The sequence below is a fragment of the Achroia grisella genome, unplaced genomic scaffold, assembly GCF_030625045.1.
Source record: "Achroia grisella isolate CSIRO2021 unplaced genomic scaffold, CSIRO_AGI_Agris_v1 utg853, whole genome shotgun sequence".
In the NCBI taxonomy this organism is placed as follows: Eukaryota; Metazoa; Arthropoda; class Insecta; order Lepidoptera; family Pyralidae; genus Achroia; species Achroia grisella.
This window is the reverse complement of record NW_026713043.1, coordinates 1640365-1657175: the sequence shown is the minus strand read 5'-3', so window position 1 is coordinate 1657175 and position 16811 is coordinate 1640365. Positions and strand designations below refer to the sequence as shown.

At 32.8% G+C, this 16811-nt stretch overlaps 1 protein-coding gene across 1 annotated transcript in view; it reads left to right on the top strand.

The window, feature by feature from the left end:
- The first annotated feature begins 1292 nt into the window (after positions 1 to 1292).
- LOC131852541 (uncharacterized) overlaps positions 1293 to 16811 on the top strand; it is a 194509-nt gene continuing 178990 nt past the window's right edge. The window contains exon 1 of the mRNA XM_059203219.1: positions 1293 to 1460. The gene's annotated coding sequence lies outside the window, so the exon portion shown is untranslated. The remainder of the gene's footprint in view (positions 1461 to 16811) is intronic.

Here is a 16811-nt window from a genome sequence, read left to right as displayed (position 1 = left end):
CATTATAGTATTAGATATCTTGGAGCAAAAGTCCCTTCAAAATCGATTCAGCCATTTTAGAGATTAGCAAGAAGAAACAGACAGACATTTTTTTGTGATATTATTCTGCCGTATCAGAGATTAGCAAACAAACCTACAGACAGACAGTCAGATTTTTAATATCAATTTTTTTATGCTAGTACCGTATATCATATGAATTTAGTGAAAAGCTGTGAATTTGTAACTAACAGAAATTGCAATTTTTTATATACATAATATATCATATACCTTTAGAACTGCACCACAAACTATTTATCCATAAAAAAATGGAAATTTGAATTATTGTAATTGTTTATAGTATATACCACTATTTAGCAGTATGTGGACTTCTATAACATAACATACGAATATTTATATAAGAAATATTTAATCTATTTTCTTTATTATAATCAATTTTTATTTTAAATTTTTTTTATCAGATCCTTCATTGTATCGAACTAGGTCTTTATATAAGTATTTTATAATAGAGTAAACAATCCTTTATATCGATGAGTTTAGGAAATTAGAAAAGTTTACAAAAATATATGCAGGTACTATTGAAAATAAATTCTAATGCGTTTCCCCTCCGGTCAATCCCCCCTTCAATTAGTACGGGGTTGAAATTACGGCTTTAGCCGAGCTTCGAACCTCTAGCGGTGCCCTCAGACTAAAGTCGTATCCGTCAGGCAGGACTTGGCCTTCAGCCGCACCATAATACCTTTCTTTTCTTTCCTTCGGGGTTTTTTTTCTTTTAATTTTAATACAATTTTCACAGACATATTCGTCCGTGCCTTTTTAAATTACTTTAATATTATTATATTTATTTAATTTCCACTTTTGTACAACTCCAGCCGAGATGTTACAATTTGCCTAACAGTGGCACCGAGGCAGACCTTATCCGTCTGGCCCAGAACCACCGCTGGCCGGCCGGGTGAGTTTACAACATGCAGTGTCACCTATCTTTATTAGGAGCCAGATTCCTTCGGGTTTAGAGTGCCATCTGCACTCGGCCCCTCGTTTGGTGAAGCTGTAAAGGCCAGCTGCGGCCAACAGCATTAGAGTGGTCAGAAAAAAAATGATGCGTTGTCTATACTCGTTTATATATTGCAAGTATCAATACTATTCGGTCCGTATGTGCGTTTTCGAATGCTCACCCGCGGCTGCGCACGCGCATATCCACTACTCGCTATCAGTCAGTGCTTCAGGTCATTTCGAAGTAAACGTGCGTTTCGCACGCAACCGTCGTGCAACGAATTCGAATTCAATCGCGATAGAGTACGATCTGTAGCATTGTGATTTATGAAAATTATAGTGTGTTAGTAATAACATAGATCTAACAGTTTTAAGTGTTTTGTGTTTTAATTGTATGTTGTGTTGTGTTCGTGTTGGAGAGAGCAAGGAATGTGATGCATTGGCTTCATTGCACCTTTAATGCAACACAGGTAACGTACATTACAATTATAGTCTCGAAGTCAAAATCAAAATGGTTTTTTTATATATTTTTTAATAATGCATGAGAATGGTATGGTTCACCAACCTGCGTTTACGATTTCTGCTGGCGGAGCACTAGTGAAGAATTAATAAGATAAACATGAGGTCAGGTCAATTAGCACGAATTGTGAGAGGTGATAAATTCACCAGTAACATATCACGTTTGTTTCCAAGAGAAACCGCGTGGAGGTTGACCTGATATGATACATTGCTAGCAATGGGGTCATCAGCCTACATTACTAACAATCCCCCGCGTATATTCATATAATAAATAATAAACCTAAACAATTCACGCAGCGCCATCTAGTCCCAAGTTAGGAAGAGCTTGTGTTATGGTAAGTTTATTTGGAAGGATTATTTCTATTCTATTCTCAGTCTGCATATAAAAAAGTTCAAGGATTGCTATATGTTAAACTCGGCTAAAATAAATAATTTTCACCCGCAAAGACAAGTCTACACCCCGTCAAAGGGAAGATATATAAAATACTAGCTGGGCCCGTAGTTTTACCCGCGTGAAATTTATAGCCTTTATATATTCTGATGTATTATATAAGCAGACTTATTCATGTAAAGTTTCAGCAAAATCTGTTCAGTAGTTTTGCGTGAAAGGGTAACAAACATACATCCATACTCACAAACTTTCGCGTTTATAATATTAATAAGATATATATAAATAATAATAATAATGACCCTGGACAATTCACACAACTCCATGTAGTCCCAAGTTGAGCAGAGCTTGTGTTATGTGTACTAGACGACTGATATAAATACACAGATTTTATTTTATTAAATACTTACACAATATGCATAGAAAACACCCAGCCCGACACAAACAATCATCAACAACTCATGAACACAAATGTTTACCGCGCGAGGAATCGAACCCTTGACCATCGGAAGTAAATCGGTGTGCTAAACCGCTAGACCACCGACGCCGTCAATATACAAATAGTTGTATTCCATTATCAACCAATATAATGTAATTAAGAAAGATACTGTATATCTGCTCTGCTCACCCTGAATAATTTATAGCAATCTCTGTGAGATATGGTAACAATTTATTACGAGCGAACTTTTGTACAATAAAACGTAAATAAGAATATCCGATATTGCAACGCGTGATATATCGCCGGGGCTCGGATGAAGTGAAAAATCCAAAGCACTTTTTTTATCATGTGGAAAAATCTCCTAAAAACCGTCCTTTTGCCAAAGGGGTGTGTGGGATTCATACCCACTAATAAACTACACGGTGTACCTATGAACCCCTCCGATCGATCCCCCATCCAGTTCAATTGGGGATCGAAATTATGACTGCCTGGGCCAAGTTTCGAACCCCTAGTGGTGCACTCAAACTAAAGTCATATCTGTCAGTCTGGAGTTGGCCTTCAGCCGCTCCATAAGTCCTTCCGCTGGTTTGGAGCGCCATCTGCACTCACGTATCGTCCGGTGAAGCTGTAAAGGCCAGTTACGGCAGACAGCATTAGAGTAGTCCGAAAAAACCTGAGTGCCATCACCGAAGTCGCGTTAGCTAGTATCTTCATTTTTTACAGATTACATATTCAAGTCATGACTGACGATTATCACCTTCTCCAACATTTACAAAGTTCATCTTATCCCACACTATTCGTACAATAATATCGTATAATTTTACAACTACAATTAATTTACTACTAGTATTAGTACATATCCAAATTGCGTACTTACTTGTACACTAATAGCCGTTTATAATGTTAATTGGTTGGCAGCAATGACAATATAGACTGTGCGTTGTATTCATCGCTGTAATATTGACTATCACACCACACTGTCCACTAGTGATGTGAAAAATTAATCGATTAAGATTGAATAAACATACATTTATTGTAATCGATTTTAATATTCTAAAAAAACAGTTAAATTCAGGCAACAAATCTTATAAAAAAACACAGTCAGGTTGAATTTTTGTTACTGGATTATTAGGATAAAATAATCGATGTCTTCTATATAGAAAGTCCATATCCTTGCGTCTAATTGACTAGTCATAGATTATTCCCGCCAAAAGGCCCTATTCGTTTTTTTTTCTCTTTTCTTTTTTATGTAACTGGAATAACAAGCAACGGCTCATCTGATAAAAAGTGGCAAACGTCGTCAAGGGATATATGATATGAATAGAGTAGAAAAATAATAACATGTATTTTGGGAACCCAACTTAAGTAACATTTGATCCAGGACTCCACGCCAAGTCAAAGCAAGTTTAACAATCAAAATTACAGTTGTACGGCCTTACATACATTGCCATTCCTGAAAACTATCACACACATAATTAAAAGGCCAAATATTAATTCTATTATTGGCAGATTTTAAAGTCAGTAGCTATTTTCAGTTCCGTACCATTTAAAAAAATACTACTTAATGAGAACTCTCGTTTTGATTACCTTTGTCTTCTTCACACAATAATAAAATCTTAAAATGTATCTGTGTGATAGAGATTCATCGTTTTCGTTTTATCTAAAAATTTTGTAACAATTAGAATGAAATATTCACAGAATCTGTTCTTCACATATTTGTTTAGGAAGACAAATTTATTGTGGTTTATTATCATCAATAGATGGCGTTGATAATGACAATAATAATATGTAATGCTGTAATAATATAATATATATTTTTATCCATAATTTTTGATTTAATTTTTAATAATTAAAATGTAATGTTTAAAAATAATGTACAAGCGCACAAAGACGAGGATATAACTCAGAAATGATTGGAACATAACATTATTGATGATTAAAAAAATTTGGCAGGAATAGACTGTAAATGGACTTAATTTTATTGATTACTAGCTACTCGCCCCGGCTTCGCCCGGGTGTACATGTATTATACATATAAACCTTCTTCTTGAAACACTGTACCTATTAAAAAAAAAACATCAAAATCCGTTGCGTAGTATTAAAGATTTAAGCTTACATAGGGACGGACAGACAGCGACAGCGACTGTAATTATTATTGTTGTTTCATTATCATAATAGTATTGATAATGAAAATAATAATATTTATTACAAATTTTACAAAAAAAAAAATCAAGGTGGACAGACCAATCAATCCAAATAAACTTGCTGTTCAACTGACATTGCCTGATTATATGGCACGTCTTATGAGACGTAAAATACCAGACTTCAACAACATAAGCTGGAATATCTGAGGCTGGATTCTCAATGGAGAATCACCTCAGACGATATAATATAATTAACAAATCTGCTTATAGTCTGGAAAACTGATTGCATGATAAAACAAATTGCAAATTTTCAGCAAATAGTGTTATTTACAATTTCTTTAAGAATATACAAGCGTACAAAGACAGGAGCATAACTAGTAAAGAAATAAAAAAAAAACAATTAATTATAGTCAGAAATGATTGGAACATTACTGATTATTAAAAAGAGGCACGAATAGACTGTAAAAAGTCTAATTGGATAAGAATTCCATGATTTAACTATCATAAAAAGCTAAATCAATTTGTGTTGCCATAATTAATATTTAGTTTACGGTTATGTTACACGTAATTTATATAAACTGGATTGCATGAGAGTAATACATATTTTATTTTACCATACGACTAGCTAATTCCCGCGGTTTCTCGCGTATCAATCTGTAATCTCGCACTCTCGTGGGAATGATGAGAAATTCTTTCTTAATTTATGCCTGAGTTTGACTTTGTACAAAGTGGACGTACTGCGAGGGTAAATCTGTCTCACATATAAAACGACTTGTGAGCAAGAGATTTTGTGCGGAAAAACAGTTTATCTTGTTTAAAATAAAAACTATTGGATATTATATACATCTGAATTACACTATTTATGTGTGTACTTAGTATAATGTATATTGGAAAGTTGGAGTCTTAAATCAGTCCCGTTTTCTTATACTAATTAAAAATATATTTTATAAGATCAATCTTTGAGATTTTTTTCTCTGCTACATAAGTAAATTTTTTTCTATTTGAATATTTAATTGAATTAGTGCTAATTGGTAGTTTGTATTTACATACTTAAACTTAAATTGTAAAGTAAGAATAAAATTATTTAAAAGAGCAACACACAAGTTTCTTGCTGGTTCTTCTTGTGATGAGACAGCTTTCCGAATGAGTGATAGATAAAAAAAATGTGATGACTATTCAAAACTGCTTCAATGTAAGTTTATTTGAATAAATGATTTTCTATTCTAATCAATCATGTAACAAGAACAATAGTTATAATGTCAAAGTAGTGAAAAGTCAAATATCTAAATATCAGCCTCGAAGGATTTGTAATAGCTGAGAAAAAATGATATTTGTAATGTTGCGATGTGTCGTCTTAATTCTGCTAACAGCTCTTTGCCATGCAAGATTTATCCCCTCCTATCGACCTCCCGTCCAATTCCAACGGGGACCGATGTTACGACAGCCTGAGCCGAGGTTCGACCCCTAGCAGTGCCCTCAGACTAAAGTCGTATCCGTCAGGCGGGAGTTGGCCTTCAGCCGCTCCATAAGTCCATCCGCGGGTTTAGAGTGCCATCTGCACTCGCCCCCTATCGTCTGAAGTTGGAACAAATCACTGGATTGAACTACATGCGCCTAAGGTACTCTCTATAGATCGCTATTATTATCCACGAATGGTCCGGGAGACGATTGAAATTAAAAAACATACCAATTTCAACAGAGAGGATGGCTTAAAATTATCTTCTGCGTGGAATCCAGTCATAAATAAATTTAAGCAAAGTTCAGTAACATCAACAGTCGATAAGTTAATGGATACCGTGAGTGCTGTGTGTCGCGAACTTTCGTTGAATAATCTACTGACGGAAGATGAAAAAACTGCTGTCACCTATCTACAATGACATCGCTATTGCTCCAGCCAGTCGTGATCACGGCTAGTGCAACCTAGTCGAAACATCGAGAGAGGTAAATACCTTTATTTGCCATAAAATTATTAGTGTTAAGACTCAGTTAATAATTTAAAAATTAACTAGTTGTTCGGTAAAATAAAATATCTATTACAAAAATACAGATTCATAAATTTAATTAGTGAGAATATTGTGACCACCATCATATGTTATTGTTTTTTTTTTTTGCTTTTCTGTCAAAATGAAATAATTTAATCAAGTTTGGGCTATTGTCCAATGCTAAGAACTGCAACACTGCGACCTGTATAGATCTATTGTGCTCGCTCTTATTCATAATTCGCTACCTAGACCCGTCAGGGACAAGAATTGAAGGATATTCTTAGGAGCGATGGTTTTTATCTCCTCAGGATAGAGTGTATACTTTCCAAAGGAGATTGCGTTTATGCATGAGTGGGCTACAACCACATAGGATGTGTAGTAGCGTTTCCTCTTCTGCTTGGCAAAATCTGCAGATTGATGTTAAGGTAACACCTCATTTCGCCATGTGCTTATTCAGCTTGCAGTGTCCAGTGTGGATCCTGCTCATGATGGATATAGTGTTTTTATAATTTTAGTCAATACTAGAGAGAGTATTTATTAGAAATAGAAATAGAAATAATCTTTATTCAAATAAACTAAAATAAAAAAAATGTCACTATTCAAAAGTGCACTTAAATAAGCACTTTTGAATCTACCACTCATCACAAGAAACTTATGTGTTGCTCTTTTGAATAAATGTTGTTTTAAATAGATTTACATTGACATGGATTAGGCATGCGACAATCAACATAGAAACCGCTAAGCACTACGCACTACGATTCGAGTATCGGTAAACCAAACAGTTATATAATTAAGACGTAATATTTATTTGTTCAGTGAAATAACTGTGGTCCAGTCAACTGAGGTGATTGTCGGAAAATAAAACAAACAGTACTGATGGCATAATCGTGTCTGTCTGTATGTCTATTACTTAACGAAATTTTAATGAGAGTTTCATTACCCACAAGGCAACTTTCATTGCTGACTGAACGTAGTGGATTTACGTGTATAAGGAAGTCGTTTAGTATGTACGGTGTGTACTGTTAGTGTGACTAATTATTTCGTTTAACATCCACTGTTCCTAGTTTACGAACAATCGATGTTAAACTTTATGTCGATTACAAAAGTTTTTTTTTTCCAATGACATCTTTTTTATTGAAGGGACTGGTCTGATCTGATAGCTATGACTGATTTATTTTGTTATATTTTGTATTTGTTGAAGCTAGTCTTCACCTTAAAATTAAAATGGTGGATATATATATACATATAATAATACAATATTAATATTAAAGATATATAAATTATGTAACATTTAAATGCCTTTTAATTGTTACAAATAACTAAACAAACAAACAATTAAAAAAAAAATCAGAGATTCATACAAATATCTTTGGCTGGAAACTCTGAATAATTGTTCTTTTATAAACCCATTATATGTATAGATTTTGAAGTTTTTGTAGTCGGCTTGACCGATTTTGATGAAATTTTATATGTATATTTAGTAGGTCTGAGAATAGGTTTATAGCTAATTTTTATACCCCTAAGTGTTAAGGGTGGCTCATCCCAATTTTTTTTTTCATTTTTCGACAATTTAAAAAAAAAAATATTGTGTGACATTAAAAAATATATACAACCCTAAATTTTCACCTGTCTATCAGCAACCCCTATTTTTTATAGCGTTATTAATTTATATGGCAAAAAACGTTTGCCGGGGCAGCTAGTATATATATATATAACATTTCAACAATTCAAATTGTTACATAGATTTAATTTATATTCCAATCTCATAAGTAGAATGCCTTAACTAACAAATACATATTCTGGAAAATCGACTTCTGCATTAAATATTTAAAGTCGATTTCTTAAAATTTACAGTTACTAAGTTAGTGCAGTATAATATTAAACGTGGCATTCCAATTTTAAAAATGTTCTAGAACATTCAGTTTTGACGTCATCATTATAGTAACAACTGGTCTCAGTAGGGTCTGCTGTCAAAATGTCAACAACCGTTGAGTTCGAATGCCATTTGAAATTCAAATATACTTTATTTAAATTTCTGTAAACATGGCGGAGAACAGGGTCAGAGTGCTTTGTAAATAATTGAGACAAATAAATAAACTGCTAAATATTATTATCATTATTAATTAATATAATATTTTTTAATTATAAAATAATAAATATGATCATTGTTAGCGGTATGATTAGGGGCTTTATTTATATGCCAGTTTTGGTTGTATATAAGTAGTTTATTATAATAATAGTAATTTACAGCTATATATAGTAATGAAGAACAGTATACAAAAATTAATGATCAGAAGTACAATAGTTGAAGAATGTCTGTAGAAGAAGTTAAATTGTAGATAATTTCCCGCGCAAATGCAATGCGCCACAGATTCAAAATATACGGACGGCGCGCAGCCGCAGTAGGATTGATGAGCGCACCATGGCAGTATGGGCGATGTTAGTACTATGAGTATTAACAATCATTAATAACTAATTCAATAACTGTTAATTATAAAATAATACATTTATACAGTTTGATTTAATGAATGTTAGTAATATTAGAGATGTGTCAACTCGAGTTAATAATTCGAGTTGAATTCTGCCAACTCGAGTTGGAAGAATTCAACTGGTAAATGAATGAATCAAGTGAGAGCATAATTCTGTTATCGAACTGATAATGACATGAAATTTTCCGATAATTTCATACAATACAATTTTCACTCGTTACAAATATTTCAATATTGATTTGAGGTTGTTATCCATTTTTTTTTACATATTCGTCCGAGTATGTTATAAATAAAATGATTATGCGTTCCATAAGTCCTTCCGCGGCTTTAAAGTGCCATTTCTACTCGCCTCCTAAGGTTCGGTGAAGCTTTCAAGGTAAAGCTTTCAAAGGTTTCAAGCTTTCAAAAAAAAAAAAAACTTTTTATTCCAGATAACTCGAGTCAACTCGAATTAACTCGAGCTAACTCGAGTCATGTTTATTACAAGTTAGCACATCTCTACCTTTATTATAAACGCGAAAATTTGTTATGGATAGTTGGATGTATGTATATGTATATGAATAGAATATAGAATTTCTATTCTATTCTATACTATATTCTATGATTTTCTAATCATTTATTCAAATAAACTTAATTTACACTTTTGAATAGACAACATTTTTTTAAATCTATTATTCGGAAAGCTGTCTCATCACAAGAAGAATAAGCAAGAAACTTGTGTGTTGCTCTTTTAAACAATCCTTGTATACATTTTATAAGTCGAAACGTGTGAATACAAACTACCAACCAGCACTATATTTAGGCTCAAATATAAAAACACAATAAGATTAAATCAGTCGTATATAAAGCAGACCAGTCCCTACAAGCAGCACTCGTTCACGAATGATAAATCACTGCGCTCGACCATATTTTAGGGTGATGACACCACGCCGCCACATGTCTGGACATTTTAGTGAGCATGACTACTCATTCCACTCGACCACGTCACAGCTATAAAAATTACTACATGGTAGTTACAGTATTCGCATTTTACATGGGGATGCATGCGGCAATCAATACAAAAGCCGCTACGCTATCATATATTAAGAAAGCAGTATGAAAAATAAATTATAACGTTGTCCGCAAATAAACTTATACTTGCTATATATTGCTATCATCTATAAATTCATCTATCCTATAATAGACTTTCGATGAAACTTAACAATAATATAGCTTATATACCAGAATAACATATATGCTATAATTTAAAAAGATATTATATAAATTGGACGAAATATAATGATAAATGTTAAGTGTGATGCAGACGAAGATGCGAGGGTTTGTATAAGATAAAAGAGACCTTTTCTTTAGCATTTATTATTCCGTGTATATATTTATATATGTGTATATTCGTATCGTATATATTCACAAAAAATATAAATTTTTGTATCTGTTTTTAGTACCCATAACACAATCTTTACTTAATTTGCAACTAGATGGCGCTATGCGAACTGTCCAGGGTTATTATTATTATTATTATTACATAAATAAAAATTTTATGTATTTATTAATAAACATGTGTTTTCATCATCGAAGAATCTGTATATATCCGTTTTATTTTGGTCAGATTTGAACTAGTGACCTTTGAGGTCGGGGCAGTAAACCACTAGGTCATAACATTCTATAAATAACTATACGAACAGACATAAATTTCTCGTTTTATATTATTAGATATAGCTACCCACAATTAATTTGTTTTCAATCGACTTCGCGATTACATAAAAGTATTTATTAATTTCAACCTAGTCATTTCATGTAATTGAGGCTTAAATGTATCCATTACTGTAATGGTCATTAGAATCGAACCTTGGACAGTGTTCATTCGATCGTTACCCACGATGAATATTACGAAAAATGTTTTTTGCTGGATTAATGTCAAATACACCGGAATTTAAACTTTATTCGACGATTGCAAAGAATAAGTTTTTAATTGACCTACTTTTATGTACGTCACATCATATCTTAGCTTCAACAAAATTGATTTAGATACTTAAATTTTATGTTTTTATATTTTTAAGGAATGGCAACAATAAAACAAACTAACGCACCATCTGATGGTAAATGATAACCGTTTCTTATATACATAACGAAGATTAACCTCACATTGTGGCTGCGGCTTGAGAAGCGCCACAACGTGAGTTTCAAAGTATTTGTGGCCCGGGTCACCATCAATGGTTCCACCTTCATGAAGGAGGACTACTGGCGCAAAGGAGTGGTGTATCGGCGCTTCTGTAGCAAATTGCCATCATCAATGCCACAGAGACGATTTATATTTATATCTATATCTATATCTATATCTATATCTATATCTATATCTATACCTATATCTATATCTATATCTATATCTATATCTATATCTATATCTATATCTATATCTATATCTATATCTATATCTATATCTATATCTATATCTATATCTATATCTATATCTATATCTATATCTATATCTATACCTATACCTATATCTATATCTATAGTCTATAATATAATATTTATAATATGGGCCAGTTGTAGCCAGAAATTAATACATAAAAAAATAGCATTACATCACGTTATCATGTGACACCAACGCACCACGCATGTGTCACCATTCTATAGGACTAAGACGTCATGCCTCGTATATTGTAATTTTACTGCCGAATCTGCACCTTGTGTTCTGGGTATTAGACAACTGATATAAATACATAGATATAAGATGAGCAATCATTCTTATGAATACAAATGTACATCTTCGGTAAGATCGAACCCCCGACTATCTGAATTAAAGCGGTGTCCAAACCACTATCCAAGGCCGTCATTATGCAGATTATTAAAACGTGATTATTGTATCAAGAAATTAAGGAAAATTGACTATTGCAATATTTTTTTCCATGGAATGGTGCAGAGGATGATAAGATGAGCATGAGGTCAGATCAGATAGCCCATCTTCCTATGCATTTTATAATAAAATTTGATATTTCAATTTTATTTATATGTATGGATTATATCCATACATAGTTTGTAGGTATATATGAACCACGAATATGAACTATCGACATTATAACTGAGGTAACATAGAATGTAAATCACGTTTTAAACTTAGTATGACATTTAAAAGATGCAAGAAAACATGGCAATACGTATCTAAGATACTGTCTCTTAAAATATGAAAGAAAATTCATTACCTCGTCGCAGGTTCTATTTTTCACAAGGTGGAAACATTTCTATTCATCAGTATGATCATTTGTAATGTTTCTATGTATTTATATGAGTTGTCTAGTACCCATAACATAAGCTCTGGTTATCTTGAAATTACGGTGTGTGAATTAGTACGTTTGTATATTTCTCTCAAGCTTTTTATTTGCGTTATATTTTATAACTCTACCGAGCTCAAGATATTCTGATCGTTTTTAAGCAAATTTTTTTATATCTGTAACTGATGTGCTGATAATTTTTAACCGAAGTTTTTTTTATAAATCTAACTAGTTTTAGACTTTATAAAATACATGTCATATATTTTAAGACAAGAAATTATAATACAAAGTTAATATAAGTTAACATAATATATTTTTAGCAAACTTTTTATACCTATATATTATGATAAGTTGATCATTTTTAAGCGAAGTTTTTTTATAAAGTCTATCTAGAGTCAGACTTTATAAACATGATATTTTGAGACAAGAAATTATAATACAAAGTTATAGGCCGTTACAACTAATGAGCATAACAAATGGTACACGCCTAACGTAATTTCCCGCTTACCATACGGATGCGCTTGCGCACCGATTATGCATTTAACTTTCCAACGTTAGAACATAGTAACAATTGTAAGAGATGAGAATCTTTTATTAAATTATATATATAGTTGTACTAGCTGACACCGCAAACTATGTTTTGACATGTAAATTAAAATCGCTATTAAAAAATAGGGGTTTATGATAGAGGGGTGAAAATTTGTGTATTATGTGTATTTTTTAGTGCCACAAACATTAAAAAACATTTTTTACTACAATGACTACCCTTATCACTTAAATGACTTAGAGGTATGAAATTGTGTGTATTTTTTAATGAAAAAAATGTAAAAAAAGAAGTGTTGCAACAATGGATAACACCTATCACTTAGAGGTATGAAAAATAGATAGTAGCCGATTCTCAGACCTACTGAATATGCATATAAAATTTCATGAAAATCGGTCAAACCGTTTCGGAGGAGTATGGTAACTTATTTATATTGTGACACGAGAATTTTATATTTAAGGCTATACGTATATTCTTACAAGCAAAAATTTTTATTACGAAGTTTTCTCAAGAGACTACAGCATGGGGTTTTTCAAGAACGGTATATTAAGGTTTCTTAAGGGCAACGCACGTGACTCCCCTGGTGTTTCAATCTTCCATACAGTAACCATTTACCATCAGAAGGTCCGTATATTTGTTTGCCACATACGTAGTATAAAAAAAAGCATACATATCCCAATTTTCTTCTTAAGACGACTACTTTAGAAACCTATAGAAATAATTTTTATTGTTATATGAATTTCTAGCTCTGTCCATATTAAATATTCTATTAAAAAATAAAACTAGCCCGTCTTACTCGTTATAATATTAGCTGTCTATGAATAAAAATCCCGTAAAAATTGTCATTCAGCCGTTTCAGAAATTATCACAAACAAGATTGAACAAATAGACAGACAAAACAATTTAGAACTAAAATTTTTATGTAAGCACCTTATATAATTTCATATGTTTTTAATAAGCAAGCTTTTTTTAATTACAAACAAACACTTCATTTTTATTTATTTGACGGTCTCAGTGGTGTATACGGATTGGTCGCGGGTTCGATTCCTCGCACAGTACAAACATTTGTATTCATGAGCATAATTATTGTTACCTGGATGTGTTTTATCTATATTGTGTATGCATTTACAATGATAAAATATTTAAGTATTTATAACAGTTTTCTAGTAACCAAAACACAAGCTCTGCTTACCTTGGGACTAGCTGAGTGAATTATCATGAGTTATTATTATTATAAATTATAGTAAAATATTGCAGATATTAAGTAGTTATTGAAAATTAATCCAAAAGTTGTCTCGTGTACGCTTCCTCGCGTAACTTGTACCAAACCCGATTACAGCGCACAGTTAGTCGTAAACTGTCACTATTGACGGAAGAAAATACAAGAAGCAACAGCTGATATACATATGTCTGAATCGGAATATCGGAGTCGGATGTCTATTGTTAGTACTCATCAATATTAATATACATAAGTATTTTTATTACGTACTTCATAATACCGTAGAACGTTCTAGAGTTTATATTAATGTATTTTTAAGTATAATTAGTAAATCACGGAATCTTAATACGTTTTATTTTTGTTGAGTATCTTAATACGTTTTATTTTTGTTGAGTATCCCGATACATATACATAGATTTTTTTTTGTAAATACATATTTACTAATTACAAACAATCATCTAATAAATAATGACCCGCGACCATCGGTTGTAAAGCGGCGTCAAAATTAATACAGTAAATACAGTATATAATGTATTTTTACTACGTACTTCATAATACCGTAGAATGTTCTAGAGTTTGGGAGTAGACTGCGTTTTTAAGGGATGATAAGGATATGGAGCACACGCCTGCGCTAACGTTTTATGCTGGCGTGGCACCAGTGGAGGATAATAAGGATGAGGTCAGGCCAGTTAGCCTTTCGCGTCTAATTCGCCAGGATTTTATCAGGATGGTTTTCAGGGGAAACCGCGTGTAGGTCAACCTGATATGGTACATTGCTAGTAATAGTGTCCACAGTCCACATTACTAGCAATCCTTTCTACCGACTAGACTGTGTTAGGTTGACAGCGTGCAAAGTTAGGTCAGTTAGCTCCAATTAAGTAGGGAGAAATAGGTCGCCCTAACATCAAGATGGGGCCTAGCCTACACTATCTATAGGGCGGGCTAATGCCGCCGGAGTCGTGATAGAATTCTAACGTGACTACACGACTTCGCAATGGCGCTCGTTGGTACACCATGTGGTTTTTAGTGGAAGGGATGAACACACCCCCTTCGTTATCTCTCTGGCGGGGGAACGTTATGAAGATTTTTCACACGATAATAGGGTACTTCATAATAATAATAGTCCTGGACAATCAACGCAGTTTGTGTTATGGGTACTAAACAACTGATATAAATTTGAAAACGTTTATTTTGGAAATACATACATACTATACATAGATAACACTCAAATCATCATACTTATTGAAAACAAATGTTTACATCGAACCCGCGACCATCGGAAGTAAGGTGGCATGCGAAACCGCTAGACAAACGAGGTCATCAAATTAAGAACGACTGATTGATATGTCATTTTAAAATGAGCAGTATTCAATAGCGCGAGATTCTTACCTTTCCGTAACACAGTTATTCGACTAGCACGGAAGGTAATTTTTAACTGTATGCCTTCAAGAACTTTGTTATTTTTATCTTATAGTAGCTGACCCGACGAACTTCGTACCGCGTAACAGTCGATTCATTAATTGTTTAGTTTTTTTTAATACTTATACTACTATTCAGGACGCTGAGTCACCTAGTAATATAAAAATAAAAAAGAAAGTTAATAGGTAAATACAATCTTTATTGTGTACACAGAAGAAAGAAACAGAAGAAAACAGTAATTAGAAAAGTAATAACAAAAGGCTCTTATCTAGAGAATAAGCATTTTCTTACAGACAACTTAGAATCTCTTATATAGTTAACATATAGTGATATCATAAGAGTCTGTAATAGACCTACATGATTAAAGATATTTCGAATTTTGATTTTTTTAATAATTTACATCAAGTGTTGTTAATATTGTTTGAAATGAAATTATGTTTATTCTTTTTAAAGTCTATCGAAAGTCGACTGAAACGACGGAAAGACATTCCGTGTCAAATAAATAAATTAAGGTGTTCACTTAACAGCGCTGGTGTGTAATGAAGCGCGGCGGTTACACTGCGTGGTTTATGTTACAGCTTATTTACGAGAATGTGGCTATTGGAGAGAGATAGTAAGAAAAACACGTGTAAATAAATCATTTTTTTATGCAATTGAAATGGCAAACAAGCTGCCAACTACTTACAATCGATCGATTGTAACTGGTGGCCGTCGTCGAGCACACCACTACGGGCACAAGTCAAATATGTTTGTAAGATAGTTAATACAACTTCCGAATTTAAGAAAAGAAATTACAAAAAAGAAATCCTTACAATCGATCGATTGTAAGTGGTGGCCGTCGTCGAGCACACCACTACGGGCACAAGTCAAATATATTTGTAAGATAGTTAATACAACTTCCGAATTTAAGAGAAGAAATTACAAAAAAGAAATCCTTACAATCGATCGATTATAAGTGGTGGCCGTCGTCGCTTACAATACAGCATTATGGATACACGGTAATTATGTTTTATGATATAATCAAAAGTACCTACTAAAGAAAGTACAATACATAAATAAAGTACTGATTATTTTTATTACTTATGACAACATTGAATTGAAATTATTAATATTTCACATTTTTATATAATAATAATAATAATAATCTCAGGACAATTCTCACAGCGCCATCTAGACCCAAGATTGCGTTATGGGTACTAGATAATTGATACATATACATAGATTATTTTTGTGAATACATACATATTATACATAGAAAACACCCAGACCGATACAAACAATCATACTCATGAATACAAATGTTTATACCGTGCGAGGAATCGAACCTGCGAGCATCGGTCGTAAAGCGGTGCTAGACCGCTAGACCACCGAGATCGTCAAAAACATATAATTATTATTATAAAATA